The sequence below is a fragment of the Notamacropus eugenii genome, chromosome 4 (genome assembly GCF_028372415.1).
Source record: "Notamacropus eugenii isolate mMacEug1 chromosome 4, mMacEug1.pri_v2, whole genome shotgun sequence".
Taxonomy (NCBI): Eukaryota; Metazoa; Chordata; class Mammalia; order Diprotodontia; family Macropodidae; genus Notamacropus; species Notamacropus eugenii.
The window spans coordinates 253,747,067-253,765,189 of record NC_092875.1 but is presented as its reverse complement, the minus strand read 5'-3'; positions in this window follow the sequence as shown (position 1 = coordinate 253,765,189).

The following is an 18,123-nucleotide window of genomic DNA, read 5'->3' as shown; positions in this document are numbered from 1 at the left end:
TGAGGAGGGAAAAGGGGGAGGAGGAAAATGTATAGTATAGAAAAAAGAATGAGAGGTGGAATGTGCTCAAGTTTGTGGAGCGGCAGATGTCCTACTAGGTGCCTCACTGATCTTGCAAAGAGCTCCCGATGCAATCATTGAATACTTTTTTAGTTTGCAAGTTTGTGTTGCAATTTTATCCCCAAAGAAGAGCACAAGTTCTTTGGACTCTAAACCCAAGCATGCAAATCAGTGATGCAACTTAGAAAACAAAAGTTTGAGATAAACTTTGTGCTAGAATGTCTGCAGCTGCTGTCAGTCTGCTAGTTTGGTGTTGACATATCTACAATTCATTACATCCACAAAAAGGAGAAAATTATTCATAAAAGTTCGTGAATCCACTCCAGAATGTGGTAAAGCAACCTCTCAAGTATGAAATGATTGAACTGAAAAAGATAGAAAAGTAGCTAAGCTTACAGGTAAATAAGATGGTGACCACCTCTACCCCCATCACGCTCACCAGCCCCACCTCACCTGCCCTCTAAACTGAAAGGGAGATTAGAGATGGCAGGTGTTGCCCCTTTCCCATTTTTTAACCTCTGGATTCTTCTGATATTACAAACCCTAACCCTTCCCATACAGTTTGGAGTTGCTTCTCTCCTGCCTTGCATTTTATGAGTTATTTCATGATTACTGCGTGAGGGAAAATACATGTTATCCAAATTAATGTTTTATTATCAAGAATTATATGACAAAAAGTGTAATTTCAGCAATCTCTAGTTTTTAATGGTTAAAGGAACCAAACCTCCTCTTTCCCATAGGTTCAATGTATCAACATTCATGTATTTTTTTAATTTTTTTTATTTTTAATTAATTTATTTAACTTTTAACATTCATTTTCACAAAATTTTGGGTTCCAAATTTTCTCCCCTTTTGTCCCCTCCCCACACCCCAAAACACCAAGCATTCTAATTGCCCCTATCACCAATCTGCCCCCTCTTCTATCATCCCTCCCTTCCCTTGTCCCCATCTTCTCTTTTGTCCTGCAGGGCCAGATAACTTTCTATACCCCTTTACCTGTATTTCTTATTTCCTAGTAGCAAGAACAGTACTCAATAGTTGTTCCTAAAACTTTGAGTTCCAACCTCTCTTCATCCCTCCCTCCCCACCCATTCCTTTTGGAAGGCAAGCAATTCAATATAGGTCGTATCTGTGTAGTTTTGCAAATGACTTCCATAATAGTCATATTGTGTAAGACTAACTATATTTCCCTCCATCCTATCCTGCCCTCCATTGCTTCTATTCTCTCTTTTGATCCTGTCCCTCCCCAAGTGTTGACTTCAAATTGCTCCCTGCTCCCATTGCCCTCCCTTCCATCCTCCCCCCCCCCACCCTGCTTATCCCCTACTTCCCTACTTTCCTGTATTGTAAGATAGGTTTTCATACCAAAATGAGTGTGCATTTTATTCCTTCCTTTAGTGGAATGTGGAAAAACTTCATGTTTTTCTCTCACCTCCCTTTTTTTTCCCTCCACTAAAAAGTCTTTTGCTTACCTCTTTTATGAGAGATAATTTGCCCCATTCCATTTCTCCCTTTCTCCTCCCAATATATTTCTCTCTCACCAATTAATTTCTTTTTTTAAGATATGATCCCATCCTATTCAGTTCACTCTGTGCTCTCTGTCTCTGTGTGTGTGTGTGCGTGTGTGTGTGTGTAATCCCACCCATTACCCAGATACTGAAAAGTTTCAAGAGTTACAAATATTGTCTTTCCATGTAGGAATGTAAACAGTTCAACTTTAGTAAGTTGCTTATAACTTCTCTTTGCTGTTCACCTTTTCATGCTTCTCTTCATTCTTGTGTTTGAAAGTCAAATTCTCTTTTCAGCTCTGGTCTTTTCATCAAGAATGCTTAAAAGTCCCCAATTTCATTGAAAGACCATTTTTTCCCCTGAAGTATTATACTCAGTTTTGCTGGGTAGGTGATTCTTGGTTTTAGTCCTAGTTCCTTTGGCTTCTGGAATATCCTATTCCACGCCCTTTGATCCTTTAATGTAGAAGCTGCTAGATCTTGTGTTATCCTGATTGTATTTCCACAATACTTGAATTGTTTCTTTCTAGCTGCTTGCAATATTTTCTCCTTGACCAGGGAACTCTGGAATTTGGCCACAGTGTTCCTAGGAGTTTCTCTTTTTGGATCTCTTTCAGGCAGTGATGGGTGGATTCCTTGAATACTTATTTTGCCCTCTGATTCTAGAATCTCAAGGCAGTTTTCCTTGATAATTTCATGGAAGATGATGTCTAGGCTCTTTTTTTGATCATGGCTTTGAGGTAGTCCCATAATTTTTAAACTGTCTCTCCTGGATCTATTTTCCAGGTCAGTTGTTTTTCCAATGAGATATGTCACATTATCTTCCATTTTTTCGTTCTTTTGGTTTTGTTTTGTAATTTCTTGGTTTCTCATAAAGTCGTTAGCCTCCATCTGTTCCATTCTAATTTTGAAAGAACTATTTTCTTCAGTGAGCTTTTGAACCTCCTTTTCCATTTGGTTAATTCTGCTTTTGAAAGCATTCTTCTCCTCATTGGCCTTTTGAACCTCTTTTGACAATTGAGTTAGCCTATTTTTCACTGTGTTATTTTCTTCAGCATTTTTTTGGGTCTCCTTTAGCAAGCTGTTGACCTGCTTTTCATGCTTTTCTTTCATCTCTCTCATTTATCTTCCCAGTTTTTCCTCCACCTCTCTTACTTGATTTTCAAAATTCTTTTTGAGCTCTTCCATGGCCTGAGTCCATGGTACATTTATTTTGGATGTGTGGGATAAAGAAGCCTTGACTTCTGTGTCTTTCCCTGATGGTAAGCATTGTTCTTCCTCATCAGAAAGGAAGGGAGGAATTACCTGTTCACCAAGAAAGTAACCTTCTATAGTCTTATTTTTTCCCCCTTTTCTAGGCATTTTCCTAACCAGTAACTTGACTTCTGAGTTTTCTTTCCATACCCACCACGCTTCCAGATCCACCCAGCCAGCACTTGGGGTCTGAGATTCAAATGCTGTTTCCCAGCCTCAGGGCTTTGGGCGGGGACAGGGCTGCTATTCAGTGTGAGATTAAGTTCAGGTGCTCAGGTTGGGGCAGGGCGGACTCAGAGGCCTCAGTTCTCTCAGGGGGTTTATGTAGAGACCTTCAACAATGAATCCAAGCTCCTGCCTGTTTAGGGAGCCCCTGTCCTCTGCTGCCCTCACTGCTGCCTCCAGAAGGGGCCTGAGTTATGGGGACACCCTACTCCCCTCTCGACCAGCCAAAGAGACCCTCTCACCGACCCTTGTCACCTATGGGTGGAGGGACCTGCATGACCTGCTGGAGATTCTGTCCCTGAAGCCTACTCGGATCTGCTCCTCTTCTCAGTCCCACATGGCCAAGGCAGGGCTGGGCTCCACTCCAGGGTGGTGCATTTAGACCTTTCACGTCAGGTTTTCAGGGCTCTCTGGAACAGAAATCTCGTCCACTCCTTTGTTCTGTGGCTTCTGCTGCTCCAGAATTTGTTGGGAGTTCTTCTTTACAGATATTTTATGGGCTGTGGGTTCGGAGCTAGAGTATGTGTGTCTTTCTACCCTGCCACCTTGGCTCTGCCCCCAACATTCATGTTTTTCACTTTCACTTTATTTCCTAGGAAACAACCCTACAAAAGTTGAGGATTGACTATATGTGTATGTATATATGTATATATGTGTATTTATATGTGTGCATGTATATGTACACCTGTACCTATAAGCGTGCCCACACATGTATTATACACATGCAAATGTATGTATACTCATTTATTATATGCTTTTATATATGTATACTTATATTTACAGATATACACAAAAATTTCTCTCACATATACACATATATATGTATACACACATATTTACTGAAGACAAGTCTCCAGTCTCCTGTAAGAAGAGAAATTATATATATATGTATAATATATAAATATATATTTTCCATTATACTAGTTTTCCAAGGTTCTGAAAGGACACACACATGTATATGTATATACCCACACATAAACTAACATATATACGTATATACTTAAGCATATATAAGCATATACTTACAGGTGTATATATACATGTGTATATATATGTACATACATACATATGTGGAATAAACAAGTACAGAATAAATGCAAGACAATTAAGGAAAGAGGCGATGGTAGTTGGGAAACAAGTAAAGGCTTTTTATAGAACGTGGTACTTGTGTACTTGTGTGTTCGTCCTTCGTTACCAAAGAAGACCATGCCATCAGAGAAATGATGACATGACTTGCACTTGACTTTGTTTTGAGTGAGGGAGGGCTGTGCAGGTCACCAGCCTCACTTTTCCTCCAGAGCCATCTGAATCCAGTGACCAGATATTCATCAGGATGACTGAGGATGACCCAGGATGAGGCAGTTGGGGTTAAGTGACTTGCCCAAGGTCACACAGCTAGTGAGTGTCAAATGTCTGAGGTGAGATTTGAACTCAGGTCCTCCTGACTCCTGCAATGGTGTTCTATCCACTGTACCACCTAGCTGCTGTAAATGTGGTACTTAAATTGAATCTTGAAGGAAGAGAGGGATTCTATGAGACAAAAGTGAGGAAAGAATACATTCCAGGCATGGAAGATGATCAATGCAAAGGCATGGAGACAGAGATGGAGTGTCATGTACAATCAGCAGAGAGAAGGCCAGTTTGGTGATGACACCATAGAGTGTGGCAAGAGAAACAATATCTTATAAGGCTGGAAAGATAAGTTGTAGCCAAATTTGGTTTCAAAAGCCAAACAGGAGTTTTTGTTTTATCTCAGAGGCAATTAGAAACCACAGGAATCTACTGAGTAGAAGAGTGGTAAAGTCAGATCTAGGCTTAAAGACAATCACTTTGGCAGCTACGCAAAGGAGGGATTAAAGAGTGGAGAGACGAAGTAAATGAATCATGTGGACATTGTAATAGTCTAAGAGAGAGGTAATAAAGTCCTAAATTAGTGTGATATCTGTGTAAGTAGAGAGAAGAAACTAGATGTGCAAGATGATGTGGAATAAAAACAGCCAGATTTGTATATTTGTTATGAGACAAAGTTGGGATCAAGGATAACACCACTATGGTTAGAAACCTGGGAGACTGAAAGAATAATGATTCCTTCGACCGGAACACAAAAGTTTGCAAGAGGAGCGGGTTTGGGAGAGTGAGAAATGAGTTCTTTTCATGTTGCTTTTGAGATGTCTGTGACACCTCCATTATGAAAGGCCTAAGAAGCAGTTGGTGATGTAGGACCGATATTTGAGGGAGACACTGGGTGTCAACAATGCTGATCACAGCAAAGGAGTCAAGAAGGATGATGTGCAAGAAAAGACCAGCACACATGACAAGTGAGTGCAAGTAGCTTTTGAAAGGACAGTTACATTTGATGGATAAGGTAAAATGAGACTTGAGGTCTCAAGAGGTCAAGTGACAATGATCAAATAAGAACTGGAAAGAGAAAAGGCAAAGTCATGGTATCATTTTACAGCAACTTTAATGAATAATAGATTAATGAAGAGTCAATGCAAGTGAGGTGAGCTGAAGCATCAGTCCTGTTCTCTCTGAAACTGATGGGGTTGAGGAAAGTCATGCCAGGAAAAGTTTGGAGAACATTGTCCTCCTAAGAGTTTTTGTGTTGTTGCTGTTGTTTAAGAGAAATGTACGTGAGAAAAGAAACTTTTTTTACCTTCTGACAGAGGAGTCATCCTGTGCAGTTAAGGTCATCAGCCTTAACAGAGAAGACTAAGCATTCTTCCAGGTGGTATAGTGGATAGAGTGCTCAGCCTGGAGTCAAGAAGATTCATTTTCCTGAGTTCAAATTATCTCAGAAATCTGCTAGCTGTGTGACTCTAGACAAATCACTTAACCCTGTTTGCTTCAGTTTCCTCATCTATAAAATGAGCTGGAGAAGGAAATGGCAAACCATTCCAGTATCTTTGCCAAGAAAATCCCAAATGGAGTTACAAAGGGTTGGACACAATTAAAATGACTAAAAAAACACCACACTTCAGGAAGCAAGCCATAGAAAAATGGCCCAAGAGATGAAAGACCAAACTTCTGGGTGTCCTTACTAAGTGAGACATTGTGCTTAGTGGACAGAAAATTAGAATTGAAGCCAGTAATATCTGGGTTTGAATCCCATCTTCAACACTATGTGACCCTGTACATGACACTTAACCTCTTGGTGCTCTAGACCACTCTCCAAGACCTAAGAAACTCAGGATCTACTTTTGGAAGGGCAATTTTCTTATGAAGCATTTCCCTATATCAACAAAATCACAGATCTAATCCCTCTCCATTTCTGAATAATAAAAGAAGCCTTATAATGAGATACAACAAGGGTTGATTCAAGGTTAGCTCAGATGGAATTTCATGGCTCAAGAAGCTAGGTCTTGAATGATTTTTGCCACTTTCAGGTAAGCAGTAGGCATAACTGGGGCTCTTTGTAATCCAATCTCAGACACTCATGAGATTAATCTAGTTATGTCATTGCTAAAAATAAAAAAAGAAGGATCAAACACAATGCAATGCAACACGTATGCTAATGTCTTGGTCCTGCCAATTAGTTTCAGCACCTCTCTGGCTTGATGCCTTTCAGCTCTTCTTAATTTTGTGTGCATTTTTTACATGCTTTTCATAAGAGAAGTGCTTCAAAAGAGATGAGCCCTTGGTCAACAAAAGCAGAAGGTCAAAGCATATGCAAATGGTGCAATAGTGATGTTTCTACCCAACTCATAGATGATCATGGCATCTCTGGATGCATCCAGCTTCTGCAGAGGGATGCCATTACCCATTACCCCATGGTTAACATGCTCTATCTTACAAAAAACAGGAAGGCAGCTGCTGTGACCATTAGCCCTAGCAAATAGCTCTCTGCTACTCTAGATTGCCTGTAGGCAATAGACAAAAAAAGTACTAATATCCTGGGCCTCTGGATTGGTGTTAATGCTGAAACAGCACATCACAGTGGTAGAACTTTATATTTAAAAAAAGAATGAAACAAAAAGCCAGGGGTGACTTCTGTGGCTGAGCAGGGTAGCCCTGGGGAGACTAATTGCATAGGAGTCTTTCCTTGTATGTCAATGATCATTTATGTTTTCACGTGCTGTATGTGTGTGCATGTGTGTGTCCCTGGCTAGGAAAAATTTTGTATATCTCTGGTTGTGTGGGCAGTTGCTTCAGATCTAGGCTCTATCGAAATTCTGAAAAATGATGATACCCTGCCATGAGGCCAGGGATGGCTATATTATTGTGAGTATTACTAATGATGATAAGAGTTGACATCCTAATACAGAAGCCTATTAGGGCCTATAAGGAGCTTTATGTAAATTATCTCAATTGAGTTTTCGCCATTATTTTGAGAAGTAGTTGCTACAATTATTATTATCCTACTCATTTTACAGATGAAAAACTGGATCTTGGACAGGTTAAGTCAGTCGGATCTGAGCTTCACCTTCAGACTCCAAGCATGACATATTCTTGACAATAGAGTCTACATCTCATCAAAATGTGCCTTTTCCAGTGATTAGGACCTTGACAATAACACCCTTCCTCCTTCATGTAGAAAGTCTGAAGACAACAATATACAGTAGAACCTTGATTTACAAATTTAATTCTTCTGAGATTCTGTTCATCCTGTGATTTGTTCATATTGCAAAGCAAATTTCCCATAGGAAATAATGTAAAGTCAGATGATCAGGACCACATCCCAAAAATATTCATAGAAAAATAATTATAATTTTAAGTAAGTATTTTTGTCCTTAATGCTCCTAAAATATAATAGCAATGATTAGTACACAATATAAACTGAAAAGAAATTAAATTAACCTATACTTTACTTTTGAGAAGAGTCAAGGCTGGCATGAGAGAGGAGGAGGAGGAGGAGGAAGGGTTATTGCTGGGAAGGAGGATCTCCTTCAATGAGAACATCAAGGATTTCAACATCAGGAGTGTTCTCTCTTATGCTACTTTCACTGAAAGTAAGATTAACACTACTGCCTTCATGTATTTTTCTTTTTTCAGAATCACTTTCATGTTTTGACTCAATTATTTTTTTCTTTACATTCGCTTCTGACTAGGAATCCAACAACCCTTGTTTTTGACATTATTTTAAAATTAATTTATTTGTTTTCAGTTTTCGATAATCACTTCCATAAGTTTTAAATTTTCTCCCCCTTCTTCTCCACTCCATGCCCAAGACAACATGAAATCTAATATATCTTATATGGCTTAAAAAAAATTGCCCTGATATATGTACTGAGAATTTTTGTTCGCCCTGCACAACAAATTTTGCAAAAAGTTTTCCTCATCCAGTGAAGCACAGGTAAACCAGGTTACTTATAAACCCAGTTTCTACTGTATAGGGTTAGTGAGAGGTTGCAAAAACTCCAGGCAGTTGTTACTCAGCTTGTCATTCAACAGACCTGAAGTCAATATATTGAAAAAAATACTCTCCTTGAAGGCTGTGACTGTTGGATTTTTATCTTCATATTTCCATTATGTAGTGTGTAGTGCTGGGCACATATTGTAGTAGGTAATTAATGGAGAGGAAACAAGATGGCACAATAGATAGAGCTTTGGATTAGGAATTTTGTTGTTGTTCAGTTATTTGAGTCATGTCTGACTCTTCGTGACCTCAATTGGAGTTTCCTTGACAAAGACACTAGAATGGTTTGCTATTTCCTTCTCCAGTATACTTTACAAGTAAGGAAACTGAGGCAGGCAGGGTAAATGACTTGCCCAGTAAGTGACTAGTGAGTGTCTGAGGCCAGATTTGAACTCAAAAAGATGAGTCTTCCTGACTCCAAACCTAACACTGTATCCCACTGTGCCACCTAGTTGCCTTGGACCAGAAGACCTAAAATCAAATTTGGCCTCAGATGCTTACTATGTGACTCTGGGCAAGTCATAACTTCTGTTTGTCTCAGTTTTCTTCATCTGTAAAACAGGGATAATAATAGTACATACTTTTCAAAGTTGTTAAGGGGATAAGTTGAGATGAATATTGGAAACCTAAAATGCAATACAAATGTTGATTTTAGCAGTAGTGCTAATGGTACTACTAGGAGTAGTAGTAATAGTAGTAGTAGTGGTTGTACTAGCAGTAATATAATAATATAATAATAACAAATAATTGTTGATTTATTATCCCATACAGGTGACAATATTTCAGTATTAATTCTGAATTTCCACACCCACATTCCAGGAAAAGCTAAAGCAGTTATTGGTCTTCCTGAAGTGTTAACTAGACAATAAACCTACTTTATTTTGTCATACTTCTAGATAGCTCAACCTTATTACTAAAGCCAGCAGATAAGTTAAGCATTGATAGCCTAAAGAAACTATGTGGAAATGCGTTCTCATAGGACAGCATATTGTATCTAGGCAAGACAATGAGTAACACCCGCTTATTACCTTGCAGTCCTTTTTCCCGGGATGTTCCCATCACAATTTGTACTTCCCTTTACCCTTTGTTTGTTTATACTAGCCCAAATTTAACTTTGATCTTCTCCACCTAGTAATAAATTGATCAGCTATATTAGGCTTGTTTGGAGAATATGGCTGTACGACCTGTTTCCACATCCATGATGTATCTCTCCTCTTGTGGCCATAAGCAATTAAAATCATATGGGCTAAGTCAGAAAAATGCAAAGTGCCAAGTAAATTCTTCAGCATTAATTTAGTATCAACTGACTTTTCAGACCCAGCCATAGACACATTCAATAGATTTAGCAAGTGTAATGTTTAGTTTTGGTTGAACTGGAGTGGAGAGGCACTACCCTTAGTTAGATAGTTCCTCCTATAGCAGAGGAAAGTATTCTACAAGACAGCTCACAGCAGTTTATAGTGAGATTTCTGGTTATTTTGGAGTGTTCCCATTTAGAAGCTGGATGTGGCTAACATCATTGAGGCACTCTTCAGGAAGTACAGGTTTTGATAAACTATGTAAATAACTCCCACTGAGAGCCATTCTGATCTGGGGAAAAACAGTATGGGTGGAAGTATTTTTAAAAGTCTCAAACTAGAACTTAATCAACAGTTTTGTAAGACACTTCATACCAGGAGATTTGACACCCTTTGTGGAGATGATACAGTGGAAAAACTACTCAGAAGAGAGGAGGGGGTGGATTGGGGAAAGACAACTATATGGAGCCAGAGTGACAGCAGAAAATTGCAGATTTCCCAGATGAATAAATAGGCAGCTAGGTAGTACAGTAGATAAGGGGCCAAGCCTGGTATTAGGAAGACTCATTTTCTTGAGTTCAAATCTGGTCTCGGACATTTTCTAGCTGTGCGATCCTGGACAAGTCACTTAATGCCATTTTCCTCAGTTTCCTCATCTGTAAAATGAGCTGGAGAAGGAAATGGCAAACCACTCCAGTATCTCTGCCTAGGACATGACTGAAAACAGCTGAACAACAAATCATAATAAATAGCAGCACTGGGCTTATTTATGACCTGTGTATCTGTTGTGGTATCTCTAGTAATCTTGTTTAGAAGTGCCAATGTGCCTGAAGTCAGGACCACAGAAGGGAGAATTCTTTGGGAAGTAAAAGTCTGACCAAAAAAGATTCTAAATAAGGTACTATCTCCTAGAATACAGTAATAGCAGGATGTCCTAGAATGGTGCATCCACCACAGGAGCCTATCACCCTTTTGATTCTCAGATGGAGGTTTATACTATTACCATGAGCAGAGAAGAAAGTAGAAAGCCTTTTATACTGAGGTTACTTATGGATACTAGATCAACGTAGGGAGCATTTGGTTCACTAGGCTGGCACAAGAAAGGCCTAATACCTAATGGGGTTTCATAAGGAGGAACCACAAAAGAGGTAGGCAAAACCATTTTGCAGGTGAGCACCATGGATCTGACAAGTCTTGTTATTTCCTGGATGATTTTCTGTGTATATGTAAGTATGTATATGTGTATGTGTGTTTGTGCATGATTATGTGTGTGTGTTCTCTGATATTATGTTTTTCTGGAAAAGATCACATGCTTTGGACTACATAGCAGGCTGTTTGGGGTCACCAAGGCAGTGACCAGTGATGAGTCTCTATCACAAAATCAGAAGCAATGGTGAATGTCTGTATAACAAGGTCAACGACATCTCCACCACTGACAACATTTTCTAGGACCTTGCTTATGGCTTTATCAATTTTAGTGGCACTGAAGAAGATACATTATTGTGTACTTTGCCATTGTAGCCCAAGGACTATAGGACCTTTCCATCTTCCTTGCACCTGAAATCTCCTGTGTGTGCTGTTATCTCCTATTAGAGTATGAGTTCTTTCAGTACAGAGGCTATCTTATTTCTGCTTCTATCCCCAGCACTTAGCACTGTGCTTTGCACACAGGAAACACTTAATAAACAGTTTCTTCCCTCAATCATTCACGCTCCCTTTCTCTCAGCTGTGTGAGTGTCAGAGATAGAAAAGCTTGGTCTGCTCTGATATCAGCATCCTTGCACTCTCATTCCTTCTCTGATTTCTGTCTTGAGTATTTGCTGGAGCTTAAATTATAAATCATGATGTAGGCACTATGCTATGTAGAATTTAGGACACTGTTGGTAGGGCACAAATTGTCATCTTCCAGTGACTGAGCAAGTCTCTGGGGCAGACATCTTCAGAGACTGGATTAGGCATTTCAGGATACTTTAGTAAGTTATGGCTTTGCTGTAGAGAATTTGTCATACTTAAATTTCTTGCCTATATGTTACTCCCAAGAGAACGATTCAGTAAGTTCTTGCTACAGCGTACAGAATTGTCCTCTAGGGTGTACCTTACCTCCAAGGGACAAGTTTAGGCACTAGAAGAATCTTGCTACATGCATAGTAATGATGACATTGGGCTCTATTCCGTTCTCTCTTCACCCATGGATTAGCTTATAGAATAGAGAACAGAAATTCCACAATTCCCACATGACCTCAAACTTGCATTTCCATCATGTCCTTGAGGAGCTAATAGATTCTGAAAGTAAAATGAGTGGGACTAGTGTGGGGCTGAGCCTGAATGGAAGTGTCACATTTATTGATTACGCTAAATAGACAGATCTTTTAAATCTACTGATTTCTACTATTTCCCAATAAAGTGGGGTTTCTTTTTTATTTATGTCATTTTCAGTATTATTTAATTGCAGCAGAGGGAAGGATACCCTGACATCAATAGGGCTCACTATTACTCTATACAGTACTTAGGTCTTTACACCAGCTCAACGTTTATTCCTTTCCAGAGATTGCCTACAAGGGCACTAGATCCAGGAGGAATAAATTTCATGATGAGAGGTCTGATTCGGATTATTCAATTCCCTTAGTGTAGATACATAACACATAGCAAAATAACCATAGGCATTTTCACAGAAGGGGGTGAGGAGGAATAACTATCAATCTAAAGAATTCTGATTATATTTTATAGCATGTCTTGTCACAAAGCATGATCTTCCATTCAAATAGCTTCTCCTATTCAAGAGACATGGACAAACTGATCAGCCTTCCCAGCTTAGAATTCAAGTCCAAACTAGAATGTGTTAAAGCAGCAAAGCTTTAAAACTTAATTCACCAGGTCAAACCTTTATGATCTTCAGTCACCAGCGGCATTTGGAATTAGCCAAATAGCATCATCCAATTACTATAATTTATGATAAAAGGGATCCTAATAATATAATTAAGGGCCTTAGGAAGAAACCAATGGAACAACTAGGAGGTTGTCATTATGACATTAGCCCTCAATTTCTCTCATAAACAAATAATTCTAGTAGTGCAGACTTCAGTGATTGCCCAAATTTAAACTGAGGTAATATGTGTTTTATTAATGAAAGAGCTAAATGGACCATTAGATTATTAATGTTGAATGTTACAGGTTAACAGTGACCTAGAGTATTTCTTGGTGTATTAGAGTAGCCCAACTACAGAGTGCCCAAAGGAATTCTCTTTTTGTATAGACTGAGAATGTGAATGCCTAGCAGAGCTGTTATGGAGAAAAGGGTAATTTGCCTTGGTTCTTTTTCACCATCATTTTTATTGTAGCTTTATGGGATGGCATAATATTCCCAAAGACAGAGAAAGATGTTCTAGACAGTCTAACTTACTGAGAGAATAAAGATTTAAAGGTTAGTCTTGAGGGATAGTATTACATTTCAGGTCAATGATACCTTCTAACCTTTGCTGAATCTCTTGGGGATAATGTCAGGATCCAGAATACACAATCTGGTTGTAGCTGAAAATCTCTGGAAGATCTGCTTCAGAGGTTAAGAACTTTGCAAAATAGCCCCCAAGTAGATATTCAGTAAGGTAACCAAGAACATTTGGAAAATCATCAGTAAGTCTGACCCCACCTAGCTGCTTCTGGCAGTGTAATAACTTTAATATAAAAAGAAAACATGTTGATAGGATTCTTTCTTCTAAATGAGACATACATATATATGTATATGTGACATATATACATATACACATATATGTACATACTTAAACATAGATAAGGTATACATAGCTGCTAATCTGAGCCTGAATTCCTTAACAGAGTCCATTTTGGAAGTAGCTATTGATAAAGTACTCATTTTATGAATTCTTTGAAAAATAGGTTTAATAAAAAGAAATGTTATTGTGCTTTTGATGAGCTTTTCTCTTTTGCACCAGGAAGTTAGAAAACAAACCATGATTGTCTATCAGCAACATGACTCTTCTTGTTAATTGAGAAGAGATGCTAGGGGAGAACAACAAAATATGCTATTAAACTTTTACTGAATGGATTTTCACAGTTTTTCCATTTGAACAGCTTACCCTGATCAGTGTAAAAGGCCCCAGAATGGAAGCCGTGAAAACGGGTTTGGAGAGCACAGCCTTTCTTCTTCACCAGCTGTGTGAGCTTGCTGGTCCTTAAGGGATTGGATGGTCTCTAAGACCCTTTCCAAGTCTCACTTTCTATGAGAATATTCTCTGATTTTTTTCGAGCGTCCATTTAATAGGACCCAAGGATGCTGATTCCAAATACGTTGTCTTTAGTAATTCACAATAAAAAGGGGGGAGGGGCACTATTGAAATGAAACATATTCAAGTCTTATGTTTCAGATTTTTTTTAACCTATGATTTCATTAGTAGAGGGGATTCCCTCTATCACTGGAGATAAGCACCTACTCTTCAATACATAATCTTAAAGAATAGCCTAGACACTGAGGGCTTCAGTGACGTCATCATCATCATCGTCATTGCTAGCACATATTTTGCATCTGCTTTGTCCTCGGCACTGTGCTAAATACTTTACAGATATGATCTCCTACGATCCTCATAATAACTCTGGGAGGCAGGAGCCATTATTATCCCATTTTACAGTTGAGTTAACTGAGGAAGCCAGAAGTAAAATGGTTTGCTCAAGGTTACACAGTTAGGAAATTTCTGAAGCCAGATTTGAACTCCAGACCCAGCACTATACTCACTGAACCTCTTGTGTATCATCACATAGTCAGTCATTGTGCTTTAGAAACAGGACTTGAGCTCATGTCTTCCTAACTTTTAGCCTGGTTCCCTATCTACTCTGCTATCATGCTGTGCAGTCTCAAGGTTACTATAACATAATTTAAGATAAATAGTTTATGGCTTTCTAAGAGCTATAATCCCAAACAAATTTATGTGAATTAAACTAGATCTTCTAGTGAATTTGGTAGACTGAAGATAAGTCCTAAACTTTACAAATCTACTGTACTTTGATCTTTGCTTAGTATAATGATATTAGGCTTTGAAGAGTAAATATATATTTACTTACATTTGATTAGGAATATCTAATATCTTTCCAATAAAACAATAAAGATTCAATTCAGAAGGAAATGAGTAACCATGCAAATTCTCTATCACCCTCATTACAGTAGTATTTTATAGTTCTTTAAAGTTTACAGAGCTCTTTAGAAGCACTCTCATTTACACCTCACAGTGACTCAGAAGAGTAGACCTTATATACTTTTGTTTCAGTAAATGAGGAAACTGACTTTATAGGTGACTTCATAGGGTCCCACAGCTGATATCTGAGGGAGCAAATGAACCCAGGTCTTCATTTCTCCATGTCCAGCCTCTGTATGCAATCCACCACTTGATGGAAGTAGATAACTCATGTTTCATTACTATACACATCATTAGGCTAGTTGGCCAATGTCTCCTCTCATAACATTCTAAGAGGGAGAATTGTGGTTAAGTTTTTCCATTTCAAAGGTTTCCTTACTGAGATCACCTTCAAATAAAGAGAAAAATCAAGCTAAAATGTCCAAGAATGAAAGTGATTAAACAAAATAGATCTTCTTAGTAAAAAATTATGTTACCAAGATACTAATTAAGATTACTGAAGGCTTTATCCATAAATTTAAAAGCCAAAGATAATCAGTCCATAGATCATAAGATCACCAAATGAGACCTGGGAGGGACCTCACAGATGAGCTAGTCCAAAGCTTCACATTTTATCCACTGATCAAGTCAGCCATCTCTTTGTCATTGGCCCTGCTATTTTACTGACCACCAGATCTCCTAAGACTGTGCCTTGGATGAAAATGTATTTGGGTTTAGAATTGACCTGAGGCTTTAATATCCTGATTCAGGAGTTAACCAGTGCAAGTGCACATGGTTCACTAAATCTAGCCAGTCTCAGACCCCAAATCGTGCTTCGTATTGTATCTGACCTTCTACCTTCTTGCCATTTGCCCTCTTACAATGTTTTTACTTTCCCTGAACTTTCTATCTTTTGTCCTCAGAACAGTGATCAAATCAATGCTACCATAGCTTCTGTAAAGGACACATCAGCCAATTACTCCCCTATCACTTCACTCACTATCTTTCTAAAAATACTTTTCTCTAGCCAAAAACACTCTCCTCAATAGATTGATTGATAGATGAATGATAGATAGATGCATGTATATATACATATATGTTTACATGTATATGTTTATATCAATGTTTAAATTTATGCTTCTTTATATACAAGCTTTCATTTGAACAGGGTAGACTGCATTTATCTATATTATCAATATGTAGATATACGTAGTCTACCCTGCTCAAATGTAAACTTCTCTTGGGCAAGGACTGTCTTGTTTTCCTATTTGTATCTCTGGCACTTGGCTTAGGGCTTAGTACATAGTAATAAAAGCTTTTGATTCATTAATATTATGATTGTTTACTATACTTATTTATGCCCAATTGTTCATACTATTGTAAGGCAAGAAAGATGTGATCTTTCAGGAAGGAAGGGAGAAGGAAAAGAGGAAGGGGATGGGGAAGGATAATTAGAGCAGGAAAAATGAGAGAAGGAAAGAAGGGAAAGAGAGGAAGGAAGGAGGAAAGGAAAAAAGAGGAATAAAATGGAAAGAGCAGAAAGAAAGGAAAGGAGGAAGAAAGTAGGGAGAAGGGGAGGAAAGAGAGAAAATAGGCAGACAAAACAGACTAAGAAAATCTTGTTGAATAGAAAGAATGGATGAGTAAAGATGGACTGATCGCATGTTTTGTTGTTTTGCTTATCAAGGAGTCCTGAGAGGGGGGAATGTGGAGTTCAGTTACTATTTCTTGAACCACAATTTTATAACTACAAGTATAAACCTGGATGATTCATACTAAAAATCCACAGCCTGGGAGAAGGGTCTTTCCTCCCTGAAGCAACTACTGCTGCAGTCACCTCAGCTGTTGGGGCTCAGCCTCAGCAGGAAACAGGAATGATTCTCTCTGTTTTTGGCATGAATTGCTAAGGCTAATTCCACAGCATGCTTTGCTTCCTGCCTGTGGATACAAGGCGCCATTGCAAAGTGCCAAGGCTTTGACAATAGTTAATCACTTTAAAGAAGCAGGTGGCCCTTGCCACTACTACTTTTATTATTGTCTAAGCCCTGCTGAAACCTCTGCCAAAAGGTTGGCTGTCAACTTTGGCAGAGTCCCCAAATTTGACCGACTTCATTTTTCCCCCTTGTAACTCTGTTCAGTGCCCATCTTTTTTCGTGCTGTTTCTATTGTCAATGTCCAAGTGAATCTTTGAATGTGTGTTCAATTTCTCAAAGATGTGCTTCACTGCTTTTCTGGCTAGGACAGCCTCAGCCTGGTTGTCAAAAGTCCCTTCTCAGTTTTCATGCACAACTGAGGATCACTATCAATCAATCAATCAATCAATCAAAAAATATTTACTAAGCCCCTGCTATGTGCCAAGTTCTGTGCTGGGTATTGAAAACAGAAGTATAAAGAATGAAACAACTCCTTATTGCAAAGAGCTTATATTCTAATGCTGGCTTCCTTTAAGTTCCACCTAAAACCTCACCTTTTCCCGGATGTCTTCTGCAACTCTTTTTAATTCGAGTGCCTCCCTCTCTTAATTATGTCCTATTTATCCTGCTTGGAAAACTCACACAGGACAAGCATTCACACAGTGGACAGTAAAAGCCATATAAGGACACTTTCAAGGTCTCTCTTAAGAACTTTGGAATCGATTGTATGACATGGAAGACACTGGCACTGGACTGCCCAGAATGGCATGACCTCATCAGAGAAGGTGCTGTGCTCTATGAGCAAAGCAGAATTGAAGCAGTTCAAAAGAAACTCGAGATGCACAAATTTAGAAAATCCGCCCTAAATGTTCACATGGGCTATTTGTGCCCAACCTGTGGTAGAGCATTATGAGCTCATATTGCTTGGATCAGTCACCGTCAGACACACTATAACTTGACTATAGCATAGTGATGTCATTTTGGTCCTCTTCAAGAATGAAAGACAATAACCAACCATTTAGCCTGCATATAACTTGCTTTGTATGAATTTGTTTATATTATGTCTCCCTCTTTAGATTATAAGCTCCTTGAAGGCAGAGACTGCCATTTGCAAAATAGCACTCCTTTTCTATCTCCAGTGCTTGGCCTAGTGCCTAGCATTTAATAAATGTTTACTCAGTGATTAATATGAGAGGTAACAAGTGCATATAAAATATGTACAGAATAAACGTAAAGTTAATGAAGAAAAATATTCATAAAAATAGTTGAATACGTGGTAATTCGAGAGAGAGAGATCCAGCTCCCTAGGCAGGGAACATGCCCAAATAACACTCAGGGCTGCTTCTTCTATGTTATTTTTCTTCAAATAGAAATTAAATAAAAACATAG